A 12,698-nucleotide genomic window follows, 5' to 3' on the forward strand; every position below is an offset into this window, starting at 1 on the left:
AAGCCATCCCATAAGATGAATACCAGATGATGGACAAAAAACCAACCCATAAGACTAGTGCCAGATGATTGACAAAAAGCCATCCCATAAGATGAATGCCAGATGATGGACTAAAAGCCATCCCATAAGATAAATGCCAGAAGATGGACAAAAAGCCATCCCATTAGATGAATGCCAGATGATGGACAAAAATGCCATCCCATAAGACGAATGCCAGATGATGGACAAAACGCCATCCTATGAGATGAATGGCAGATGATGGACAAAAAGCCATCCCATATAGATGCTCTGGATTATGAGCAGTAGAGGTACAAATCAATTAGAAGTGACTTAAAGGCTTTGGTGACATTTTCTATTATACCAATTCTATACCATGTTCTTTATCAATTTTGATTTATTTACAGGTAATCTTTTCAAGAGTGTCTGAATAATGATGAGTAGAAATGGGGGCCTATGAACAATGCAGCCATTCTGAATTTTTTGTATATGATAATTATCTTGTGAGTTGGATTTCAAACTTTAGGTGGTATGCAAGACTAAAGTTGCCCACTTGCCAACCAGTTCAATGTTGCTCTTTACATTTCACTTTGAATGCATCTCTTACAAAATGCTGTCACACTTGCTAGCTATTCAAATAGCTGCAAGAAAGGTATTTTCATTTGGAATGTTGTTATTTGTTTCAGCTCCAGTAAGAACCGAGTGCAATGAATTCGCACCAAGCAGTTTAAGAGATGTGGTAATAGAGAGGTGGATGGACAGAAGATGTCACTGGATAACATACACCACTCCTTCGATAACTTGTGCCCTGATAACTCGCGAACCTGCTTATAACGCGGTGTCAGGCGTGGATCCCATTTTTTAAACCAGAAAATACCCCAAAAATGTATCCCTATTTGTTGAACTTGAAGAAAATCGTGATCAAAATTGATAACAGAAACTCTGATGTATCGCTCGTTTTATCGTTGAAAACGGGAGATAGGACCTGGAAATTATTAATTAACACTATGAAATATCAAATTTAAAAATAAGTCAAACAATTGATTTACATTTTCTTTCCAAACGACATTCCTAGTACACCGCAATTAACGATATGTAACGAAATTTCGATCAATGAAAATGTCAATTACGCCGAGTGGAGGCAGTACTTTAATAAATAAATACAAATCAATTGATTTTTGTATCAATTGAAATTTGTGTTCTAGTTCCATCTTTTTGTTCCTTTTAAGTGTAATCATCATAAGTGCAATGTGTCCTCTTGTAATTAAACGTAAAATGCGTTAATCTACCGTAACAGCTATGTCCGTCAGTGTTTCTCTGAGAACCTAATTAAGTGCTGACCGTGTTATGATAACTTGACTTGCAGAAGTATTTATTGGATTGTTGCACTGAATTAAAAGCTTCTTTATATTTTCATGCTAATTATGTCTTTTGAATAAAAAAAGGATGTGGAATAAAAGAAAAGTTAAAAGGTACAAAAATCGGACTAACTTAAAATCTAGCGGCCTCTGTCGTATGTGAGGTGAACTCACTTCGTTTGATCAATCGAACACTGTAATAAACGTTATTGTGTATGTAACAGAAACTACCTTAAATTAAACAACTCTTTCTGTGATCAACGATAACAAGGCAGCAAAGCGAGAAGAATACTTCGTAAAATAAAGAGCTTGATTTCATAGATACAGACCATTGTGGGCAAGCGAGTTTCAGAGAATTATTGAACTGGCATTTAGAGATAACTTATTACTTCCAATGAAATCACGACATTAACATTCTACTAATTGAACAATACAAAACTGAGTTTAGACGTAGACGTGTCACGAAATAGATGTCGCGTGTTTTTGAAAAAAAAAAGGAATATTGTTTGGTGGTGTATCAACAGTTAGTCCAGTTCCAAAATGTGAACTACCGATTTTGCAAGATACTATTAAATATCACTACGGGAACCAGACTCATCAAGAAAACAAAAAGCAGTGACGTAATACACAAATATTTCACGCACACGTAATGGTTGTTCAAGCCAGTTGGAACGATCTTTTATATGTTGGATATTTTGAGAAAACAAAAATGTTATTTAAACAGAATAATAAACAACTTCATTAGAAAAAGCGCATCATTAAAAGTTATTATTGACGTGATTGTAAAATGAGGATTCAGTCATTAAACAGACCAGTTCCCTAACGCTTCCCACCCACCCACGCTTCTACGGTTTTCTCGACGTCAAAGCGATTTTTTTCAATTTTTGGAGGTCCCTCGGTAACTCGCGCCTCGCTTATAGTGTGGTCTATGTTTGTGGACCCCGTTGTGAGCGAGTTATCGAGGGAGAGGTGTATATGGAATGTGTGTATCCCACACAACTTCCTGACATTTTTTTCATTCCTACATTGTGTGATACAATTTGCCTATAATGTGAAAAAGTAATCTACATCAATGAACCCGGTGATGCTGTAGATCACGTTATTGTGCTTACGATGTCCAAAACAACCACAATTCTTCAACCAGCATTAGTACTCAAGACAACTGGCTGACTTAGTAACAGTAATCCTGTTCTAAATTAAACTTGTTATGCTGTTTCTTTTGATGTACAGGCATTCCTATAATGCTATGTATTTCTGTGACCACAACCATACAGATGATCTACAGTCTTTTCCAACACTCTTTCCTGGTTACAAAAGGGTATAAAATAACTATAATATGAATTTGCATGGGATAGGAAAACTGGAAAAGCCTCATTTTAGCCTACAAATTATGATTATATGATGGGATTTTCCTATTCCATATTCATGCATATGATGAAATCTATTATTCTCAAATACTTTTAAACAAGGCAGTGATAAAGTATGCTTATTCAATATTTATAGAAAAGAGAAGAGGTCTTCTTGTTCTTGTATCCAGCTAACATCTCCCATAAAATCCTTGATAACAGATATACTCAGCAATAATGTTAACCTGAAAAGATGACCTATCTAAAACAAAAAAGCACTCCTAACTCTTACCTTCCTGCCTTTGTTGATTATTGGACCTCCGAGGCCTTCTTTGGGGACTCTGCTGTGCTTCAGTGTTGATTTCTGTCTGTGAATTATCCGAATCTTGACCACCTTCATGATTGACCACCAAAGACAAGGTCTTGGTGCTGTCTGAGCAATTCATGTCAAACACAGATTTCAGAATATGGCGCAGATCACTGGCATAATTTGTCTGAGGCTGATCAGCCACACCTAATAAATTAAATTGTTTTAATTTATTTATTTAAATTTTAGGTTGACTGTACAATTTTTTAAAACAAATTGTATATTTTAAATGACCAGGATAGTGGCTCTGAGCAGTCCTTGTAAGATGCAGAATGCCCAAGAATATGAAGCATAAACCCCTGCAACACAATATACATGACAACATAACATGTAATATCAAATTTTGGGTGTGAGAGGCTGATCTAATTGTTTTCATTAATTGTACAAGTTCTCTGTAGCTGGATTGATTTAATAATTACTGTTCTGTCTGGATGATTATATACTAATAAAAACTGTCATCTCTCCTGTATATCATATCGGGAAAATTAATATCTTTATTGTTAGGATTATGTATTGATGTTTTGGGAAAGTTCAATGCTGGTCTGAAGTGGCCTTGGTAAACAAGGTTGCATTATATTATTGCTTGCCAATAATGACCTCTTCCATGGCAATAGCTTAACAGTTTTTTTTATACAAATAAACTCTGGTTGCGTGTCTGGTGTTTGTTTATCTTTATGTTTGTAAAACTTTGTTTTCTGTTCATCATATACATGTACTGTCATTGGTGATATGTATGAACAGTATCCAAAAGTAGGCAGCAAAAAATGACATAATTACTTGAACGCACTGCCAACCCCAAAGATACCCGTTGAGGGAGATTTTGAAATATTTTCAGAGATTTCAATTATTTCAGGCAGGATGATTGCCCCCACCACTAAAACATTTAAACTTGAATTGCATGTCTTACAAAACGCTGCATATGAATCATTTCACGAATCTGGCAAGGAAACTCCAGGCAATAAGAAGTTTGGAAAAAAGTTTTCATTTCTTTGACTTTCCAATTTCATCCAAGTCTCACTTTCTTTTAGACATTGTAGAATAAGTCACCGAACATAAAGATTCAACTTTGCAGCAACTTTAATGCACTTTTGAAGAACTTCTGTGCGCTTCTAGTCTTACTCAGTGTGGAGTTTCAAATTGTTTTTTTCTTTTCATGAAAGACCACTCTGGTGGCCTAGTGGTTAGAGCCTCCGCCTCGGACGCGGGAGGTCCCAGGTTCGAACTTCGGTCGAGTCATACCAGAGACTTACAAAAAATGATACTAACAGCTGCCTCGGTTGGTGCCCAGCATTAAGCGGTTAGAGTTAGGACTGGTCGGCCTGGTGTCAAGATAGCATTATAAACTGTCACACTACAGACAATCTATGATACAAAAATATTCTCTCTCTCTCTCTCTCTCTCTCTCTCTCTCTCTCTCTCTCTCTCTCTCTGTATAAGCTGTTTAAATGAGATGATTTGCACTCAGATCCACTGAAGAGGGGTAATTATATCAGTTTCGATCCTCTCAACATCATTACAGATAATCAATTTTGTCGAAGTACCAGAAAAGTAAATTAAGGAGAAATTCTCATCTTAGAAGAAACTATTCACGTACATGTTAAAGAGAGAGAAAGGCCACAGCATGTAATTACCAGAAATATGACGTTATATCAGTCCTTGTTGTCTTGTACTATAACAATGTATCGATACAGTCGATTGATGCCGATACAATAATTGCAATTGCAAGGAAATATGAAATAACACAATAAATGAGGAGCTCTAACTCTCTCGACGCAACAAATGCAATGATACGTAAAATCTATAATGTTCACAATGAATATATTATAACCAGGCAATTCAGACAACATAAAAGAAATAAAGTACCTTTTGTGATTGTTGTTGCCGAGGTTTAGTGACTGTTGTTGTCTGTTACTTTCTTAATGGTTGGCCTTTAATAAAGAAAGGGTTCTTATGCAAATACCAGTGACTGACAAATGACAGTTAAGTTCCCATAAAGCCTGAATTCCGTTTGGATAACTTAATGCAAATATAATGGTTGAGTGTATAAATGCTTAACTAACCATTGTCTTATGACTATTGTGGTCAGGGTCCAAATAATGCGTAGACTAAACCTAAGTATGCTAATTTCTCGGGATATGCATGAAGTTTTAATGACCCAATATCTCTTTTTTATTGTAGCACATGAAATGTTTAACTCTAATATCAAGTCTTTGTAAATGAGCAACACAGCTAATTACCGGATGTCTAAAAACGGTCCTATCAATACCATAACGAGAAATCATAACAGAGATTTCAAGAAGGTGTTTTTTCTGAAAGGCTTGCTGTGTTTTAGCTGAACTCGTTAACGGGCCCTGTCGAGGACGATTGATGTATAGGGTAATAATTGGCTGTTACTAAAATTGTGGATCATCTGTATGCTTATTTAATTGAGAATTTTAGTTTTAGTGCGCGCTTTCAGGATGACAGCAGTTGGTAATATGACGTAGGTTTAATAAAAACCTGCTTGATGGAGACCAGTTCCTTGAGCGTTCTTTTCCAAACATTTGAAGTACATTTAAAACAAGGTAAAACTATTTATTGCAAACCTAATGAATGTGGAAGCAGACTTGAAGCAGCATTCCATCACAAGGATGTTGAGAGGTCATACAATATTAATCTGAGTGCGTTTTCATATTTCCTTTATTTTATGTTTCGAGTGTAACTGTCTTGCCAACACGAGCTGTAAATAAAATGGGGAAATCAATAACAACACATTTGATGAATGAGAATATATACTTAGACATTTAGCCTTTGAAGTTCCCTGAAAATACGAATACATTTTTGAATAAAAAAAACAACGAATATATTTACTAATAAAAAAAAACACAACTATCTCCTGATCATAGCAAAGGCATTGCTTAGGACGTCAGTTACAATGTAAATGGAGGTGGAGCACACCAAACTTGGTTTGATATTGGGCTTTTACCAGAAATGTGATTTCAGGAAGTAACCATGTTTCAATGTCGTGTATTTGCGCACTAAATACACTATCATTCCCTAATGGACGAGTTTCAAATTCGATTATAGTCAAATGAAAACGCTTGGTTATCTGATTATCTGGTCAAAATCGAGGCTCATTGTCTATGCCGCACACAAGTGGCCTCAAAACAATTATTCCACCACCAAAATACAACCACCACCACCGCACACACGCCTTTAGGGTTAACCACAATCAGGAATATATTCCCAAAACCACAAAGACTTGTATGCATTGTCTTTATGCTACTGACCAATTTGGCCAAGTTACTTCTTTTAAAAAGTATGATAGGGTAGACTATAGATTTTATGGGATTGAAAAGAAAAACTTAATTTGCTTGTATTTATTTCTATTAAAAAAAATTAGTTTGACAAAATGTCAAATGTCTGTTTTTCTGATCGTCCAGACATATTTTTCTACGTCAGTTTACTTTTGTGATATAGAAAAAGTGCTGGTCAACCTCTACTGCATCCTTTTGGAATTTATTGTAATGAGGTGGTATATTATGTTGTAGAAACGATATAGGAGGAAATCGACACAAACGACAAGACTGTTTTACTGCCAATGTACGCTGGCATTGTATGCATTCCAGAAGAGGTTCACCTTTCAAGAGACATGCATGAGTCAGGTATGTGTGTCCTATATGCAGTTGGTACAATATCAAGACATCCAATAGTAGGCTTGATGTTCCTAATTTTGTTTGCGGAGTTTTCATTCCACATGATTTTCCAAGAATGACGAACATGGTGATTAAGGCAATATCCGAGGTCAGCATCCGAAAACTCCAAGCGAGCGAATGCAGACAGCTTTGATTGTTTTGTTTGCTTGTTCTTTCCACTTTATTAGCGATGTGGCTAGGCATCCAACATTACAGAATACTTTCCAGAGATTGAATGAGCACATACTGTTTTTCTTCTATCTGGGACATTTAACATGTTGTCAGACTTATGATCCTAAAGAAACCTCTAATATAGAAACAAAATTCGAGATTATTTTTTTTAAAAAATTGTTTTTGAGATATTTCAATGTGTTTAAAGCTTTCAGTATGTAATTTCTGTGTGTTATATTGAGACTTACTCCAGTAACCGGATCGAGATATTACCATGGTATGTTGCAAAATCAACTCCAACTTTGTATTCGTTGAAAGTTCAGATAATGTTATTTGAGTATGTGTAATGTGATTTTCCGAAGGCTATGTCAAAATCGCCTATGGTTATTTTTAATTCAACCTTCTTGTATGTGTGGCTATCATAGGAGGTTCTTATTTAACTGAATTTAAAAAAGGATGACGTTTGTTGAAGACTTCTTGAATTGGCCAAGGTAAAATATTATTTTGGGGAGATTTTAATAACCACTGCTGTGACTTGGAAACACATCATTTTTGAATATTTGCAACACTTATCATTGCTGCTTTTACGTGAGAGTGGATTCGTATGCTAAAAGATGGAATGAAGTTTGAATTGGGTGAACAAGGTTTGGCATAAAGATAGGTTAGATGGATTAAAAGATAGTTTGGTACAATACTAAATATCCAATTCTTTTGTCTGAGATAAGTGATACTTCATTTGCCTCAACATAGAGGCTTTCTGAATGAGGTTATTTATGCATCCAGACAAAGCTTAAGTACCTGATTATCTGATTATGCGTCCGGTCAAACATATATAGGTAAGATATACAATCCAGCCAGAATCAACTTTAGATCTAACTAATAAACTTTACAAATGGAGAAAGACTTTTCGAACTGTTAACCAATCTGTCCTTACAACTACTCATATTAAATTCTAGGGGTTTTATTTTATATTTTTGTCGTTTGCTATTTAGTATGATGAATAAAAGTAAGCTTAAGAACTATATAAAGGTGCTATATTTGTTATCCTCGTGGAAACCAATAAGACGACCACTGTCCAGATAGAGGTTTGGGTCATGGTGAATACTATATAATCGATGGAACACACAATATTAGATTTTAAAGAATCTGGACCAGTTTTTAAATGCTAGTTTCAGAATTCTCCTTAAACTTATATGTTAAGTCAGAAGTAAATGACCTGTATAATAATGAAAATTCCAAAGAAAAACAAAACACGAAGCATCACAAAATCCTTCCGCAACTAAGTAAGACAAAGCTTATGGTCTGACGCTATGTTTCTTGGACGTATATGGACCCAATAACAGGCCAGTTAAAAATATTCAAGCTTCAAAATATATAATAAACTGAAAGCAGCTTTTGTATTTTATTTTAATGAAGTAGTAATTTATACTTCGTATACACAGGTAAGTGGCATTTCATCACGTCGTTTTGTTACGTGCTATGCTCGTTGTTTGTGAATGAAAATTAAATGTCTCTGTAGCGTCACATCTGAGGTTTTTCACACCTTTAGGCTCTTTCTTTATATGTTTTTAGCACAGAAGAAATTGCCAATGATTCTTCTACTGGAAATTACGACAAGGGTCTATTGGACAAATACTAACTTAAATTATTTCATTAAAAATAATCATAACAAGATTTTGACATAGCCTTCTGAAACTCACATTACACATACTCAAACAACATTATCTGACAGTTCAAACAAAATTGGAGCAACCTTGGCCTTTTCTGTCAGTCCAGAAAATACTTTGTATGTATGTGGTGGTGGTAGTGATTTCATCATTTGGTTATAAATAAAATAATAAACAGCACAGCGTGCAGCCGGCAACCTGTTTACGGAATGTACGTAAACGGAACGCATATAAACGAAATAGCTGATCAATTAACCATGCTAATCTTGTTTTGTTATTTTTTAAGACTTTAATTTGTATCTACGCAGTGACGTAGTATTTTTGCACGTGATCCCGTTATGTGAGAAGTTTGCTTTAATTAATAAAATTCAAGACGGTTGTCCGCCACACATCCAAGTTATTTTCGCTTGGTTATTTGTTGGTCTTTTTGTTTTGTTCTGTTTTTCACGCAAACGTTCGAGGGTTCTTTGACTGCCTTCAAATAAAGCTGCATGTTCATTTACTGAATGGTCAACTGGCTGTAAACAACAGACACTGGCCTCCGTTGCCCTGTATATTATACTTATGTAGAATCGATTATAATGATGAAATATTTTATTCGCACATTATGATTCCAAACAATCAATGTCAAAACAGAAACAGAGGTGCGGTTGATTCAATGCCTGTCCACTTCTCAAATTCACATTTACATTGCATGGAATTATATCAGCTATAAACAAAATCCAGTCCGTCACAAGCAAAAACGAAAAGTTGAGTCAGTTCAGCATAAAAACAAAATCCATCAATTGCAGACCAACTGGAAAAGCTGTTTCAATACGCACTCATTTACAATTTAAAACTATTTAAAAGTCGAGGGTCACGTATCCAATACAGACTTGGTGTCAGCCTAATTATTCCCACAATACAAATAAATTTAAAAATAAAGAATTTGTTCACGTGACTGTTACTTATTTTGAAAGAAGGTCGGGAACTATGTCAACTTTAAATGTTTATAAATGCACAGTCAAGGTCAAACTATTTCCTGGAAAAAATTTCCAAACCATGTAAACAAGATTATATTATAATAGCATGTAATATAATAAGAAATGTTAAGCTGGCAAACAATAACGTTAAAATAAATATAAACTAAATCAGATATACGTAACACTTCCCCCTCATAAAGAAAAAAGAAGCTTTATATGATAAAGCTTTCTTTTTACCATTAATTAATTACAGATGAGGTTAAAAAGAACTCTTATAAATTACACAGTGTATGAGAAATAATACATAGTTATACACGGGAACTTGCATCTGCTATTAAATTATCTTTCCCCTTTATGTGCCTGATGTCAATATCATATACCTGTAATAACAAACTCCACTTAAGTTGTCAATGATTTTTATTTTTCATCTTGCCGATGAAAGTAAGGGGGTTGTGGTCACTAAACACAATAATCGAAGAAGCTGAACTACTGTAAACTTCAAAAAGTTGTAATGCCAATATCAAAGCCAAACATTCCTTCTCAATTGTTGAATAGTTTCTTTGGTGTTTATTTCATCTCTTAGAAAAATAGCACACTGGATGATCAATACTATTTTTTCATCTTCTTAAATCAAAACTGATCCATCCCCAACATCAATTCATCAACAGACAGTTTAAATGATTGGCTGAAATATGGAGCTGTAAGAACGCTTTTAAGTATGGGATTTAACTTGAAAAATGACTCCTGACATTTTCAGTCCAAAGGAACTTGTTTTTCTTACTCAATAAATTTGTCAGGGGTTCAGCAATTTTTTAAAAATTGGAACAAAATGTCCGATAGTATCCAGCCATACCTAAAAGTCGTATCAGTTGCTTTTTATTAATAGGCACGGAGAATTCAGAGATAGCCTTGACCTTAGCATATATAGGTTTAACTTGTGCATGTCCCACGATAGGTCCTAGAAAAATTACACTTGCACGGCAGAACTCACTTTTAGATAAATTAATTGTCAAACATGCATCAGTGAGTCTGTCAAAGAATTTCTTCTCGTGGGTCGGTGGTTCCTCCAGGGGTTTTCCAGAGTTCTTCCTCCACATTTTATACTGGCCGCCATGCATAGACTATCGTGTGCTGAAAAATGGCATTAAACCCAACAACAACAGCAACAATAAAGAATTTCCGTATTTTGCTAAATGTTCTTTCTAGATGTCGTTGTAGATGATGACATCATCGATGTAAACATCACAATTGTCTATACCAGAGGTAATCATATTCATGATACGTTGAAACGTACTTGGCGATCCTTTCACCCCAAACGACATTACTTTATATTGGTAATGTCCATCTGATATGTAAATAATAACTCTATCAATTAATTTCTTTCTTGGGGCCCCGAATGGCCGAGTGGTCTAAAGCGCTCACCGTTACGGATCACTGCCATCTCACCTCTGTCTCCCTGAGTTCGAGTCTCAGGCTCGGCTAACGTGGGTACGTGAGAAAGCCTGCCAGTAGCTTCTCGTGGGTCGGTGGTTCTTCCCGGGCTTTTCCAGGGTTCTTCCTCTACCAATTATACTGGCCGCCATGTATAGCCTATCTTGTGCTGAAAAATGGCGTTAAACCATACAACAACAACAATAATTTCTTTCTTACAATTGCAAATGTGAAAATTTCTGGTCCAGGTCTTTTATAATTTCTGACTTCCGAAGATTTGTCATTCCAATATCAATATATTCCGATGATATTCCTTCACTTAAATCTTCACTGAGTGGGACAAGTACAACTAAATTAATTGCATGCTTAACCTGGCTATCTCTTTCAATAAACTCGTACTCCTATTATTTATTTAGATCCAAGAAGTACTAATAGTATAATTTAACTCATTCATTTTCTTCGTAACCTTGTAAGGGCCGTAATATCTATCTAATCCGAAGAAAATTTTGAAGAATGAGCAAGAGAGACAGAACTCTATTATCAGATTCAAAAGTTCTATCCATTGTAGTTCTGTCAAACCTTAAGTTCACTTCTGACTTGAATTGCTGAATGCCAAATTCAAGCATTATAGGCTGGAAAGTTCCAGATCTAAAATTTGACCAATGACCCGATTGGACACATCTGGGAAGGCCAAACTGAGTAAAAACCTTCATTAAAGTTTTAATATTTCTCAAATGAATTGCCTCTGGAAACCTTGTTGACGCACACATAATGTTCAACAGGTATTGGTTACCTGACTTGGTCTAAGATAAGGGACCATCACAATCAACCATAATTCCACTAAATGGTTCGTAAAGGCAGGACTATGTCGTTGACGAGCCTTAGGTATCTTCTGATTGGGTTTTCCCACCATTTGTCAAGTACGACAAGATTAACAGTATTATCTAACATCACATTTGCTTTTTTGTCAATAGAAGTGAGTAAAGATCTTGTGATAAGTCTTATCAATTCTTAAATGATCAGCCAAAAGAATTTCATGAGCCAGACAAAGTATTTCCTGTCTGTAAGCTTTTGGAACTACAATTTAATAGTTCACTGACCACTCAGCAGCAGCAAGTACATCGGTAGGTCTCCATTTTCTCATAAGAATACCATTTTAAGGAAATAACACACAGGAACTTCAATGGCTTCAGTTTCACAAATGGTCTTTTGAAACAAACAGGAGATCTGATGATCTTTTCCCTATTCGACGACAAGTGAGTGTCGTTTGTCACTCTAATTAGAATAAAGAGAATGAGTAGTATAAAGAGGATCACTGCGATCAATACATTCTGATTGATCCAATGGAGGAGTGAAAGTGACCTCATCAAAAGCCTGACCAATACATGTGTCAGCTAAAGGAACACATTTCTTATCAACATCATTCTCGAGAGCTTTCTTTTCCATAGCTCTGCTAACTGCACAAGTTGGGGATAAGATCAGGGAATTCTTTCTCAGTTTGATCAACCTTTTCGATCAAAACAAGGCTTGTCAGTTACAAATGGATTAACCACAACATTGTCTCCAGCTAGGTCGTTGCCTAGTAATAAATGAATGTCCTCAACGGGTAAAACAACACTGTGCCGACTGACACGGGTTCTGAGACTAGATCTGATGACAAATGTCCACAATGGAGAGTAACATTAAAAAACCGCACGATACTCCCTGAATAAGAACACTCTCATT

The sequence above is a fragment of the Sinohyriopsis cumingii genome, unplaced genomic scaffold (genome assembly GCF_028554795.1).
Source record: "Sinohyriopsis cumingii isolate HCF-2022 unplaced genomic scaffold, ASM2855479v2 utg002596l, whole genome shotgun sequence".
Classification (NCBI taxonomy): domain Eukaryota; kingdom Metazoa; phylum Mollusca; class Bivalvia; order Unionida; family Unionidae; genus Sinohyriopsis; species Sinohyriopsis cumingii.